This window comes from Juglans regia, chromosome 9 (genome assembly GCF_001411555.2).
Source record: "Juglans regia cultivar Chandler chromosome 9, Walnut 2.0, whole genome shotgun sequence".
Classification (NCBI taxonomy): domain Eukaryota; kingdom Viridiplantae; phylum Streptophyta; class Magnoliopsida; order Fagales; family Juglandaceae; genus Juglans; species Juglans regia.
Genome location: NC_049909.1, coordinates 17,318,746 through 17,334,035, shown reverse-complemented (window position 1 = coordinate 17,334,035; position 15,290 = coordinate 17,318,746). Strand labels below are relative to the sequence as shown.

Here is a 15,290-nt window from a genome sequence, read left to right as displayed (position 1 = left end):
AGAGATTTATATAAATGGAATAGTTAAAAGTTAAATTCATCTTACATTCATAAAAAATGTACTTTAATTTAGCTATTCCAATGAGAGTGCTCTAATCCAAACACTCTTTTATCCAAACTTTGAAATAATTTCTATTGTTTTCACTTTTTTTGCAGACTGTACTTTCTTGCTTTTGCAGATGTAATGGCAACGGGAGAAACAAGACATTTTGAAATAATTATAAATATTTCATAATTATTTAAGAATGTTAAAAATAAAATATATTTTATTTGATATTTTTTATAGAATTTAATTTTATAAAAATATTATCATTTTATAATATTATTATGAATTTTATTATAAAAATCGGGTATGTAATTAAAAAAATTATTATTACTTATTTTTAAATATATTTATAAATAAAATAAAATCATTACAAATACTATATAATCATTTGTAAAACCCACATCTATCTCCTCTCCAATAACTTAAAACTATCTCATCTCACTTCTAATTCAAAATATAAAATTTTTAAAAACCATCTCAATTCTCAAATCTCATTATTATTCATAAACTATTTATATTCATGTCATCTCTTAATTCAAATGGAATTTAATTTACCTTTGTTAGCTATAAGGGTCCATATCTTGTGAGTATAGCTCTGTGTTTGCTTTGAAGGTAACAGCCATGGCGAAATTCATTATTAAAAATTATATATACGTGTGTGTGAAAAAAATGAAAATCAGAAACCGAGTTGTACTAGTTTGAGCGGCTAGCATATCCCGCAACCACACAAACAAATTTTTTCTTTGAAAAAAAAATTAATCATATTCTTCATAACATAAAAAATGACTAACAAGCAAAGGCTAGAAATTCCCATAACATAAAATTAGTAACCGTTGTATTTCATATTTTAGCCGTTGTATTTCATATTTTCACTTCAAAACTACTACTTTTTTTTTAGGCACTAACTGAGCGGAATTTTGAAACTAAGAAGCCCGTTGGAGAAATATATTAATTGGCTAGAATATTCGTAAAGAAGGATATCATTTTGTATTGTTTATTTTACAACGTTCCTCCATAATTACGAAACTCTGTCTGTAGAGAGAAAGAAACGGAGCAACTCAGAATCACCCAGACATTGTAGAGAGAGAGAAAACCCTGTAGAGAGATTGCGGTATTTGGGTTCGAAGAGCTAGCGATGACTCACCCAGACGGAGAGGCGCAATAGTTGTCTCAAGTGTTTCTATCATCATTGTTGTTGAGCTTGGGAGGCGTTATTTTCTATAACTCTCAATAACAACAAGAGAGGCCTCCGGAGTTGTTGTTCCCTGCAAAAGCCAGAGGTACTTCAAAATCCTTTTTTTAGTTCTCAATTCATCTCTGTTTCTTCAGTTTTTGATCTGTTGGTTTTATATGAAATTCCTTTTTCGCTTCATTGGATTGAATCTGCAATCGGATTTTCTTTTATGATGTGATTTGCTTTCTTTTACCTGTTAGATAGATTTATGACATTAGGGTTTTTATTTCCATAGGAGAAATCTGATAGAATCTGAAGTGGGGTTTTCTTTTCGAACCAATTTGGATTATCCATTCTTATTTTTTTTTTCTATTGAATTTCGAGAGAGCCATATGAATTTAGTTTCTTTTGATTTTTTTAGTCAATCATAATTCCTAGTTTGCTCATTTCATTTTCTGTGCGAGGGGATTGCTTAAAAAACTTTTGCTCTGGCTGCTGGAGTGTAGCGAAGAGAGAGAGAGAGAGAGAGAGAGAGAGATCGTTCTTATGCTTCTTCACACGCTCACAGGTCGATATAATTCGTCCTTATCCTCCATCTCTCTTATTTCATCGCAATGATTTCCATCACAATGCTTTCCGTAAAAGTTTTCAAATATCCAAGAAACGTAACTCTCTATCTCTTCCCCCTCCCCCCTGGGCATCTCCCTCCCTCCCTCTCTGTGGAAATGTTTTTTTTTTAGTTTTTCTTTTAGTTATAAATTTTCACATTTCCCTTGAATTTTGTACATGTTCTGGTTAATTCAATAGGATTGTATTGTATCAGTAATGTAGTGGCATTTTATCGGACTGTTTTTGTTTGTTTGTTTGGATTTTCTCATTTTACACAAAAACAAATTCACGCACACACGGTTTCCATGCTTTTCTAAACAGTTGTTTTATCTTTATTGATTTAGTGGGATGCATGAAGCTAAAATAAATCTACGAGAAAAAGTTGAAAATGGAAAATCTTAACTTTCTTTAATTCTTTCAATTCTTCCACAAACCCCAGAAGAATTTTTACAGTGAAGTACTCGACTAATTTTTCCAAGTGTTGGGGCATTTCCTGCAATCGATGCTGGAAAAAAAGTGCATGGGCTTCTCTATTAATTATTGCATCCTATTTTGTGGATTAAGTGCTTGTCTATTGCATTGAAGTGGGTTAGTGACATTACTTTGCTCTTGCTTTTCAACCAAATCTTGGTATGCTTATTTTTGTGTTGTTCTCTTTAGTGGTTGTTTTTTGCATTGCTGTATTTGTGTTGATAATCTCACGAAGGGTCAAAGTATATGCATTTTTGTCGGAAAAAAGGGACCGAATACAAGAATTTATTGCCTATGCTAATAGTGTAGAATATATCTTGCCGATAAAATTCTTCCACAATCCTAGTTTTTGGTAGAACCAAAAGATGAACGAAAGTTTTAAACATTTTGCAACTTAACAATACGACCCAGTTTAATGTCTTAGACAATGAGATCCATTTTTATTGATTAAAAGATATTATTTTGTGTTTCTTCACCCTTTTGTATTCGCTTGATATAAAATCCACTTTTATTAACTAAAAACATAAATAGAATCATTTCTTCCATGAGATCCCAAAACGATAAGTAGGCTACATCGTTAAGTGTTGGATGATATGTACAAGTTTTACAAGCATGCAAAGCTTTTTCTCTATCTCTAAATTTCGATTGAAGTTGTATCGACGAGGAAACTCCAATTAGTTGTATTTGGACACTAGAAACACTTTTTATTTTTTTAATATATGTACTACTTTGCCTTATATTTTGAAATGACAACTCTATTGTTTCTTTTGCATTTCAAACAATATCTACAATAAGGAACATATTGTGATCCCTGAAAATGATCATAAAAAAATTGAATGCTTATTAATTGCTAGAGCTGTCGTCGTGCCCAACATTCTAATGGCTTCAAGGAGGTATACTTTGGACTAACTATTTATTTTGATGTTTATTCTTGGTATAATGCACTCTCTCTCCCCTTCAATAGTAACTGCTTTTACTAAGAAATATATATAAATATATATATATATATATATTATAACCCTAAGGGTATATATAATCCATTTTATTAGTTCAAGAATAATTATTATCATTTCTTCCACCATATTCTATAAGGATAAGTTAGTTTTTGAAGTATTTGGATATGTACAAGTTCAACAAGCAGGTGGATGTATTTTTTCTTCCTTTTGAGTAGGACTCTGAATGTGTATAGGGATGTGGGGTGTGTGTGTGGGTGGATGTGTGCTTGCGGGTGAGCATGTTCGTGCGTGTGTGTGAGTGTGGGTGCACATGCGGGTGGTATTGGTTGAAGCTGTATAGTTTTGCAAGCAAGCAAAGGTATCGTTTCTTGCTTTCGAGTAGAGCTTTCAATTACTCCCATTTTCGCTATTTGTCTCCATAAGTATTCTTTCTTGTTTTTGAATAAAACTTTGTTTGTGTTTGACTGTGGGATGCTTGCATGCTTGTGTACATGTGGCTGGTATGGGTGGGTGAGTGTGCGTGCGTGCATGTAGGTGTGTCTTGTGTGTGCGTTTGTCTATAGGGTGTGTGTGCAAGTGTGGGTGAATGAGGGTGTGTTGGCAGGTACAAGCATCATGCGCATGCATGCGTGTGTGTATGTATATGTGTGTGTTTAGGCGTATGGGGTGTGTGTTCAGGTGTTCGTGCATGTGTTTGGGTGTGTGTAGATGTGTGGGCTTGCGTGTGTTCGTGTGTGTGCAGGTGTGCATGCGCGCATGTGTTGTTTGGGTGTATGTACGGTGCTTTCGTGCGTGTATGCAGGTGTGCTTGTGTGTGTATGTTTGGTATTGTAGGTGTGTGTGCGGGTGCAGGAGGGTTTGTTTGTGGGTACGTGTGTGCGTTTTTGTGTAGTATTGGTTAAAATTGTACATTTATACAATCATGGAAAGGTTCTGTTTTATACTTTTGAGTTGAGTACATGTCTCTGACTCTCAATCTTGCTATTTATCTCTGTGTATTGTTTCTTATTTTTTAGTAGATATCTGTTTGTGTGTGCGTGCATGCAGACATTTGTTTGTGTCTATGTGGGTGGGCGGGTGGGTTTGCGAGTTTGGGTGTGGGTTGGGTTGTGTGCGTCTAGGTGTGTGTATTTGGTGTGCACGTGCGTGCATGGTATTGGTTGAAGCTATAGAAATTCTCTAAGCATGCAAATGTACCGTTGTGGGTACATTTCATAGTGCGCGTGTCTGTGCCAGTGCACTTGTGTGTTATGGTTTGTGGGTGTGTGTGTGTGCGTGCATGTGTGTGCGAGTGTGTTTTATTGCGGGTGCGTGAGGGTGCGTTTGCAGGAACCATGCATCATGCGTGTGTGTGCATGAGTGCTTTTGTGTTATGGTTTATGTGTGTGTGCAATTATGCGTTCGTGTGTTTAGGTGTGTGTTCGGGTCATGTGCGTGAGGGTGTGTTTGCACGTACTTGAGGGATTTTGTATGCATGTGTGCTTGTATGCATGTTTGGGTGTGTGGGGGGTGTGTATGTGTGTGCCGGTGTGTTTATGTATATACGTGTGTTTTGACATGTGCTTGATTGTTTGCAAATGTGCATGTGTCCGAGTGCGTGCGTGCATGTGTGCGAGTGTGTTTGGTTCTTGTGTTTGTGTAGGTTTGCGTGTGTGTGTGTTTGGGTGTGCGGGTGTGTGTGGTTGTGGGTGTTGGTGTTTGCGCCTTTGTTTGCAGTTATGTGCGTGCATTTATGTGCTGGTGTGCATGTGTTTGTTTGGGTGTGTAAGATTTGCGTGCGTGTTAGAGCGTGTGTGTGTGTGTTCATGAATGTGTGTGCAGGTGTGCACCCGCATGTGTGTTGTTTTGGTGTGTGGGTGTTTGCAGTGCTATCATGCGTGTGTGCAGATGTGTATGCGTGTATTTGCGTTTGTGTGCATGTGTGTGCCAATGTATCTTCTTTTGAGTATATACTTGTGTTTCGTGATGTGCTTGCGTGTGTGCAGCTGTGCTTGTGTCCGAGTGTGTGTATGGGTGTGTGCTGGTTTGTGTGTGTGGGTGCGTATGGTTGCGAGTACGAGTGCTTAAGGGTTAGTTTGCGGGTATGTGCTTGCATTTGTTTGCATGTGTGCTTGTGTCTGGATGTGTGTGTGCAGGTGTGCATGCGTGTGTTTGGGTGTTTTCCAGATATGCATGCGTGTTAGTGTAGCTGTGTGTGTGTGCTTGTTTGTTTGTTTGGGTGTGTGGGTATGTACGTCTGCTTGTTTGTGAGTGTGTGCTAATATTCTTGCGCATGCGTATTGTTTGGGTGTTTGGTGTGTATGGTGCTTATACGTGTGTGTGCGCTTGGCATTGTGGCGCGTCTGCGGGTGCAGATTAGGGTTTGTTTGCGGGTACTTGCGTGCATTTATGTGCGTGTGTTTGGGTGTGTGCATGTGTGCGTGTTTGTTTGGGTGTGTGGGTCTGTACGCTCGTGTGTGTGCAGGTGTGTGTGCGTGCGTGCGTGTGCGTGTTGTTTTGGTGTGTGGCTATTTGCGGTGCTATCGTGCGTGTGTGTTGGTGTGCGTGTGTGTTTGGTTTTGTGGGTGTTTGTGCAGGTGTCTGAGGGTTTGTTTGTGGCTACGTGCGTGCGTTTCTGTATGGTATTGGTTGAAGTTGTACATTTCTACAATCATGCAAAGGGGTTCTGTTTCTTACTTTTGAGTAAATGTCTCTCACTTTAAATCTTGTTATTTGTCTCTATTTGTATTGTTTCTTATTTTTTAGTAGATCTCTGTTTGTGTGTGCTTGCGTGCGTGTGCATTTGTTAGTGTGTATGTTGGTGGGTGGGTTTGTAGGTTTTGGTGTGGGTTGGGTTGTATGCATTTGTGTGTGTGTATTTGGTGCGCACGCGTGCGCATGATATTGGTTGAAGCTGTACAAGTTATATAGCATGCAAATGTATCGCTTCTAACTTTTCAATAGAGTTCTTTCACTCACTTTCCCTATTTTTTTGTCTCTGTGTGTATATTGGATTGAATCTGTGTAAAGGAGGAAATTGCAATTAGTTATATTCTGACCCTAGAGTTGGTTTTTTTAATATATGTACAACTGGTTGGAAATTACTTTTCTTTTCTTTTCAGATTATCTCTGCAACAAGGAAGATATTGTGATTGCTAATGGAATGCTTAGTGATTACTTTAGTTGTGGTGCCCAACATTCTAATTGCTTCAATAAGGTATAATCTGGATTAACTTTTTATTTTTGTTATGATGTTTAATTTTGGGAGTCAGCCCATGCTCGGGTGGGTGCATGCACTTGTGTACGAGTGTGTGTATTTGATGCACACGTGCATGCATGATATTGGTTAAAACTGTACAAGTTCTATAACCATGCAAAGGTACTGTTTCTAACTTTTCATTATGACGCTTTCACTCACTCACTCTATTTTTTATCTCTGTGTATATTAGATCGAATCTGTATACCCTAGAGTTGCTTTTTTTAATATATGTACGACCAGGAAGATAAGTACTTTCTTTTTCTTTTCAGGTTATCTTTATGACAATGAAGATATTGTGATTAGTAATGAAATGATTGTTGATTGCTTGAGCTATCATGACCAACATTTTAATCACTTCAATAAGATATATTCTAATGACTCAATAAGGTATATTCTAATGGAATAAGGTATAATGCAAACTAACTTTTTATTTTTGTTATGATGTTTAATTCTGGGTGTCAGCGCGTGCGAGCGGGTGCGTGCGTGTGTGGCTGTGTGAAGATGTGCGTGTGGGTGCATGCATGCACTTGGGGTGTGTAGTATGGTTGAACCTGCACAGTTCTACAAGCATGTAAATGTATTGTTTTTTAACTTTTGAGTATAGCTCTCTCACTCTTACTCTTGCTATTTGTCTCTATGAGTATTGTTTCTTGTTTTTTAGTAGAACACTATTTTTTTGTGGCTTTGGGACGCATGCTTGCTTGGATGTATGTGTGTTTGCAGGTACGCGCATGCGTTTGTGTGCATGTGTGCTTGTATGCATGTTTGAGTGTGTAGGGGTGTGCATGTGCGTGCCGATGTACATGCGTTTGGGTATATACACGTGTCGAGATGTGCATGTGTTTGGGTGTACCGTGTCTGGGTGCATGTGTGTGGGTGTGTAGGTTTGCGTGCGTGCATGTTTGGATGTGTGGTTGTGGGTGTAGATGCTTGAAGGTTTGTTTGCGGGTACATGCATGCATTTGCGTGCATGTGTGCATGTGTGTCGATGTGTGTGTGGAGGTGTGTATGCGCGTGTTTGGGTGTGTATGTAGATGTGTGTGTGCAGGTGTGTATGCGTGTGTTTGCATTTGTGCGCATGTATACATGTTTGGGTGTTTCAGGGTGTGTATGTGTGTGCTGGTGTGCGTGTTTTTAAGTATATACATGTCTTTCATGATGTGCTTGCATGTATGTGCTGATGTGCGTGTGTCCAAGTGTGGGTGTGTGTGCAGGTTTGCGTGTGTGTTTGGGTGTGTGGGTGTGTGGTTGCGAGTACGGGTACTTGAGGGTTTGTTTATAGGTGCGTGCATGCGTTTGTTTGCGTGTGTATGTGTGTGCAAGTGTGCATGTGTGTGTTTGGGTGTCTGCAGATGTGCGTGCGTGTTAGTGCAGATGTGTGTGTGTGCTTGTTTGTTTGGGTGTGCGTGTGTTTGTGTTTCGTGATGTGCTTGCATGTGTGTGCTAATGTGTGTGTCCGAGAGTGTGTAGGTGTGGTTGCGGGTACAGGTGCTTGAGGGTTTGTGCATGTGTGCTTGTGTCTGGATGTGTGTGCAGGTGTGCATGCTTGTGTTTAGGTGTCTGCAGATGTGCATGCGTGTTAGTTCAAATGTGCGTATGTGCTTGTTTGTTTGGGTGTGAGATTACGTACGTTTGCTTGTTTGTGAGTGTGGGTGCTAGTATGCGCGCATGCATATTGTTTGGTGGGTGTGGTGCTTATGTGTATGTGTGTGCTTGGTATTGTAGCGCGTCTACGGGTGAGGGTGCATTAAGGCTTGTTTGCAGGTACGTGTGTGCATTTATGTGCATGTGTGTTTGTTTGGGTGTATGGGTCTGTACGCTTGTGTGTACGTGCGTGTGTGTTGTTTTGTTGTGTGGCTGCGGTGCTGTCATGCGTGTGCAGGTGTGCATGTGTGTTTGGTTTTGAGGGTGTTTATGCGGGTGCGTGAGGTAGGGGTGTACAGGAACTGTCGGAATTGGCAGGGAACCGATTGGACCGACTATCGGAGCACGGAACCGGCAAAGAATCTGTCGGCGGGCGAGAGGAATTGAGGGAAAATCGATATCGGAGGGGTTTGAACCCCTGGGATACCGCTGATCCGGTCTGTTTATATTTTTTTTGAATATAAGTATATAAAACGGTGCCGTTTTACTTAAATAAGTGAAACGATGTCATTTTAAGGCCTGAAAGTTAAGAAAAAATATAATAGAGTCGCACCGTTTTAGCTAGGGGTGTAACCGGTCCGGTCCGGTCCGGTTTTGGACAAAATCTAGGACCGAACCGGTATATACCGGTTTTGTATTTTTCAAAACCGATTACGCCCCGATTACCCTCCTAAACCGGTACCTCCGGTTTTACCGGTTTCCGGTCCGGTCCGGTCCGGTTTTCCGGTTTTTTTTAAATGTAAAAAATATATAATAAAGTGTTAATTCTTATTATAAAATATTATTAAAAATTTAATATATATATTATGCTTAAAGCATTTGATCAATTAAATTTTTATCTTTAAGATTAAACTTTTATTTTATAAATTATAACAAGATTATCTTATATATAATTATATTAATAACATATGATCAAATAAATTACAAATGTTCATATTTAAGATTAACATTTTATGTTATTATTTATAAATTATAATATAAAATTTTTTCATATATGATATATAATTATATATATTATATATAAAAATTTAACATATAATTATATATATTATATATATAAATATTTTGTATAATATATAAATTAATTTTTATATATATTTTTTCCAACCGGTCCGGTTCGGTCCGGTCCGGTCCCAAAAACTACGGAACCGGAACCGGACCGGAACCGGCCGGTTTTCATAAAATAGGAACCGGTTCCGGACCGGACCGGTTCAAAACCGGACCGGTTGGTCCGGTTCGGTCCGGTCCGGTCCGGTTTTCCGGTTTAAATTTACACCCCTAGTTTTAGCCAAATAGTATCGTTTCAGAATGAATTAATAACCCCTCACCCCTCTTCTTCTTCCCCGCGTCGTCTTCTTCATCTCTGCAACTTTCTTCTTCTTTCATGGCAGACGACGACACAACGCTTCTTTCTTCTTTCTCAATTCCTCCTTCACAAAAGACACTGACGGTAGACTGAAGACCGCACCGATATACATCGAGACCAATATGATCGGTTTTGTCTCCCCAAACCCAGAGTTTCGGTCGGTTCAATAGACTCATGGCAGACGTCGGTGGTGTCATGGTTTGGCATCGAAACCAACACCGAACCCATCAGCGTACAAGCCTAGCGTGAAGGTTTGTTTACGGCTACATGCATGCGTTTCTGTGTGGTATTGGTTGAAGTTGTACATTTCTACAATCGTGCAAAGGTTTTGTTTCTTACTTTTGAGTAAATGTTTCTCACTTCGAATCTTGCTATTTGTCTTTGTTTGTATTGTTTCTTATTTTTTAGTAGATCTCTATTTGTGCGTGCGCGCATTTGTTAGTGTGTATGTGGATTGGTGTGTCTGCAGGATTTGGTGTGGGTTGGGTTGTGTGTCAGGGTGTGTGTATTTGGTGCCCACGTGTGTGCATGGTATTGATTGAAGTTGTACACGTTATATGGCGCACAAAGGTACCGTTTCTAACTTTTCAAATTAGCTCTCACCTGCTCTCCTTATTTTTTGTTTCTGTGTATATTGGATTGAATCTATGTAAATGAGGAAACTGCAATTAGTTATATTCCGACCCTAGAGTTACTTTTTTTAATATATGTACGACCAGACTGACAATTACTTTTCTTTTCCTTTTAGATTATCTCTGCGACATGGATTGCGATTGCTAATGGAATGTTTAGTAATTACTTGAGTTTTCGTGCCTAACATTCTAATCACTTCAATAAGGTATAATCTGGACTAACTATTTGTTATGATGTTTAATTTAGGGAGCCAGCTCGTGCAAAGGGTGGGTGGATGCACTTGTGTACGGGTGTGTATTTGGTGCGCACGTGCGTTCATGATATAGGTTAAAGTTGTACAAGTTCTATAATCGTGCCAAGGTACAGTTTCTAACTTTTCACTACAACACTCTCACTCACTCTCTATTTTTTGTCTCTATGTGTATATTGAATCGAATTTGTATGAGGAAACTTCAACCAGTTGTATTTGGACCCTAGAGTTGTTTTTTTTAATGTGTGCGACTTGGAAGGCATTTTTTTCTTTTCAAGTTATCTTTGTGACAAGGAAAATATTGCAATTATTAATGGAATGGTTATTGATTGCTTGAGCTGTCATGCCCAACATTCTAATGGCTTCAATAAGGTATAATCTGGACTAACTTTTTGTTTTTGTTATGATGTTTAATTTTGGACGACAACGTGTGTGCGAAGATGTGCGTGTGGGTGCATGCATGCACTTGTGTATGGGTGTGTGGTATTGGTTGAACCTACACAGTTCTACAAACATGCAAATGTATTATTTTTTAGCTTTTGAGTATAGCTCTCACTCTCACTCTTGTTATTTGTCTCTATGAGTATTGTTTCTTGTTTTTTAGTAGAGCATTATTATTCTGTGGCTTTGGGATGCTTGCGTGCGTGGATGTATGTGTGTTTGCAGGTATGTGCGTTCGTTTGTGTGCTTGTATGCATGTTTGAGTGTGTAGGGGGTGTGTGTGCTGGTGTTCATGCGTTTGTGTATATACGCATATGTCGAGATGTGCATGTGTTTGGCTGTCCATGTGGGTGTGTTTGGTGCTTGCGTGCTTGTGTTTGGGTATGTGGTTGCGGGTACAGGTGCAGGTACATGCGTGTATTTGCGTGCATGTGCGCATGTGTCAATATGTGTGTGCAGGTGTGTTTGGGTGTGTATACAGATGTGAATGTGTATGCGTGTATGCGTGTATTTACGTTTGTGTGCATGTATACATGTTTGGGTGTGGGGGGTGTGTATGTGTGTCGGTGTGTGTGTTTTTGAGTATATACATGTCTTTCATGATGTGCTTGCGTGTATGTGCTGATGTGCGTGTGTCCGAGTGTGGGTGTGTGTGCAAGTTTGCATGTGTGTGTGTTTGGGTGTGTGTGGTTGCGGGTATGGGTACTTGAGGGTTTGTTTATGGGTACGTGCATGCGTTTGTTTGCGTGTGTATGTGTGCTTGTGTGTGTTTGGGTGTCTGCATATGTGCGTGCGTTTGTGCTTGTTTGTTTGGGTGTGCGGGTACATACGCCCGCTTGTTCGTGTGTGTGCTAGTTTGTGAGTGCGTGTGTATTGTTTGGGTGTTTGGTGTGTGTGGTGCTTACGTACATGTGTGTGCGGGTGCATTAGGGTTTGTTTGCGGGTACATGCGTGCATTTATGTGCATGTGTTTGGGTGTGTGTAGATGTGTGCGCTCGTGTGTTTGGATGTATGGGTTTGTATGCCCGTGTGTACGTGAGTGTGTGTAAGTGTGCACGTGTGTGCATGTGCGTGTTGTTTTGGTGTGTGGCAGTTTGTTGTGCTATTGTGCGTGTGTGCAGGTGTGCATGTGTGTTTGGTTTTGTGGGTGTTTGTACAGGTGCGTGAGGGTTTGTTTGTGGCTATGTGAGTGCGTTTCTGTGTGGTATTGGTTGAAGTTGTACATTTCTACAATCATGCAAAAGTTTTGTTTCTTACTCTTGAGTAAATGTCTCTCACTTTGAATCTTGCTATTTGTTTCTGCTTGTATTGTTTCTTATTTTTTTAGTAGATCTCCTCTGTTTGTGTGTGCGTGCGGGCGCGCATTTGTTAGTGCGTATGTGGGTGGGTAGGTTTGCAGGTTTTGGTGTGGATTGGGTTGTGTGTCTGGGTGTGTGTATTTGGTGCGAACATGAGCGCATGGTATTAGTTGAAGTTGTACAAGTTCTATAGCATGGATAGGTACCGTTTCTAACTTTTCAATACAGCTCTCTCACTCGCTCTCCCTATTTTTTTGTCTCTGTGTGTATATTGGATTGTAAAGGAGGAAACTGCAATTAGTTATATTCCGACCCTAGAGTTGCTTTTTTTAATAAATGTATAACCTGGCTGGCAATTACTTTTCTTTTCCTTTCAGATTATCCTTGCAACAAGGAAGATATTGCGATTGTTAATGGAATGCTTAATGATTACTTGAGTTATCGTGCCTAACATTCTAATCGCTTCAATAAGGTATAATCTAGATTAATTTTTTATTTTTGTTAGGATGTTTAATTTCAGGAGTCAACCAATGCGTATGTGGGTTCGTGCACTTGTTTATTGGGTGTGTGTATTTGGTGCACACGTGCGTGCATGATGGTATTGATTGAAGTTGTACAAGTTCTATAACCATGTAAAGATACCGTTTCTAACTTTTCACGACAACACTCTACTCAGTCTCTTTATTTTTTGTCTCTATTTTTATATTAGATCGAATCTGTATAAAGGAGGAACCTTCAATTAGTAGTATTCAGACCGTAGAGTTGCTTTTTTTAATATATGTATGACCTGGAAGGCAATTACTTTGTTTTTTTTCTTTCTTTCCAGGTTATCTTTGTGACAAGGAATATATTACGATTAGTAATGAAATGCTGATTGATTGCTTGAGCTGTCATGCCCAACATTCTAATGACTTCAATAAGATATATTTTAACGACTTCAATAAGGTATAATTTGGACTGATTTTTTGTTTTTGTTATGATACTTAATTTTAGGTGTCAGCCCCCACGGGTGGGTGCATGCACTTGTGTACAACAGGTGTGTGTATTTGGTGCGCACATGCATGCATGGTATTAGATGCACTTTTGTGGGTGTGGGTGTGGGTGTGTACGGTTGTGCAATGATGTGTGTATGGGTGTGTGGATGCACTTGTGTATGGGTCAACTATTGGTTGAGCCTACACAGCTCTACAAGCATGCAAATGTACTGTTTTTTAGCTTTTGAGTATAGCTCCCTCTCCCACTCTTACTATTTGAATCTATGAGTATTATTTCTTATTTTTTAGTAGAGCTCTATTTTTATGTGGCTTTGGGATGTATGTGTGTGTCTAGGTGTGCGAGAGGTTGTGTTGGCAGGTACGCGCATGTGTTTGTGTGCTTGTACGCATGTTTGGTTGTGTACGAGTGTGTATGTGCGTGTTGATGTGTGTGCGTTTTTGTATAGAAAAAAGCTAAAGACAGTCGCTTTGTGTAAGCGCGGTGCAAACACCGGCTGATGTGGCAAAAAATCAAAACGCCCCGTTTAGTGATCCCTCCTTCCATTTCCCTCTCTCTCTCATTGCCCTCGAGTTCTTAGCTCTCAGAAGTCTGAAGACAAAATGAAAAGAGAAAATACAGAACCAATATAGTTCTTACCTCTCTAAAGACGATCATGGAAGATTTCGAGAAGAAGGTTTCTACTATAGAACCAATGGAGGCCGAAAATACTGTAGGTTGCTCTGATTCTTCTAGAATCCTCCGTCTGCTTCGTAGGTTCCTTGCAATACAACAACGCAGAGCTGAAGCCTATGCCAACGCTCAAAAAGTACGTCTCTTTTTCTCCACTGATTTATTTCTGAGTTACCAAAAATAAGATTCTGATTATCTATTTTTTTTCCCTTCATTTCAATGTTTGTTTTTTTTTGGTTGTGTTTTCTGAGTATATGGATTTTTGGTAATTGGTTTTCTGGGTTTTCCTTCATTTTCATTTTGGTGCCTCCTCTACCTGCTGTAAAAAACTTGAAGACTCAAAACTTGGGACCAAGTCAGCTGGAAGCCAGATCCCAAAAAACAAGGAACCAAATGCAACCTCCAATTGACATATGTCCTAGAATATTGTCTGTTGATGAAGATGGAAAGTCTATGTAGCTGGCTCCGAAAAGAGTATTCAGTTTGCGAGAAAAGCTCCTTCTCAAGATCTGTCAAAATTAGCTAAGTTACCAAGGGAAGATTTAAGAATGGAAGCAGAAAATACAAATCAAGTTGGCAACTGAAAACCCAAACGAGCAAGAAGACAAATATCTAGAGGACCCAAAGCTCTGTTTCAGTGTTTTTGTTTGGATTTTTTCTTTCTCATTTCGGTTTCGCACAGGCATGGTCTTTTGTCTTTCTTTTTTTTTCTTTTTATATATATATATATATTATTTGACGTGGCCTCAGTGACTCCGCATCGCTTGCGTGAACTGACTGTATGTAGAAGAATTGTTTTGTATATATGCATGTGTCGAGATGTGCATGCGTGTGTGTGGGTTTGTTTGGTGGTTGCATGGATGTTTGTGTGCTTGTGTTTGGATGTGTGGGTGTGTGTGGTTGCGGGTGCATGTGCTTGAGGGTTTATTTGCGGGTACGTGCGTGCATTTGTGTGTAGGTGTGTATGCATGTGTTTTGGTGTGTGCAAATGTGTGTGCGTGTTAGCGCAGATGTGCGTGTGTGCATGTTTGTTTGGGTATGTGGGTGTGTACGTGCGTGTGTTGTTTGGGTGTGTGGGTGTGGGTTGGGTTGTGTGCGTCTGGGCATGTTTATTTAGTCCGCATGTGCATGCATGGTTTTGGTTGAAGTTATAGAAGTTCAATAAGCATGCAATGGTACTGTTTATATCTTTTCAATACAGCTCTCTCACTCACTCACTATTTTTTTTGTCTCTGTGTGTTTATTGTATCGAATCTGTATAAAGGCAGAAACTTTAATTAGTTGTATTCCAACCCTAGAGTTGTTTTTTAAATATATGAACCTACTTGAAGACAATTATTTTTCCTTTGATTTCAGATTATATGTACGATAAGAAAGATATTGCAATTACTAATAGAATGCTTATTAATTGTTGGAGCTGTTGTGCCCAACATCCTAATGGCTTCAATAAGGTATAATTTGGACTACTTTTTATTTTTATTTTTGTTATAATGTTAAAGT

At 39.2% G+C, this 15,290-nt stretch overlaps 1 long non-coding RNA gene across 1 annotated transcript; it reads left to right on the top strand.

The window, feature by feature from the left end:
- The first annotated feature begins 1,072 nt into the window (after positions 1-1,072).
- On the top strand, positions 1,073-14,785 carry LOC108982005. The gene is made up of 6 exons (XR_001994648.2): positions 1,073-1,325; positions 10,383-10,496; positions 12,503-12,597; positions 12,952-13,070; positions 13,567-13,926; positions 14,127-14,785. It is a non-coding gene; the product is annotated as an uncharacterized LOC108982005 (long non-coding RNA).
- The last annotated feature ends 505 nt before the right edge of the window (positions 14,786-15,290 follow it).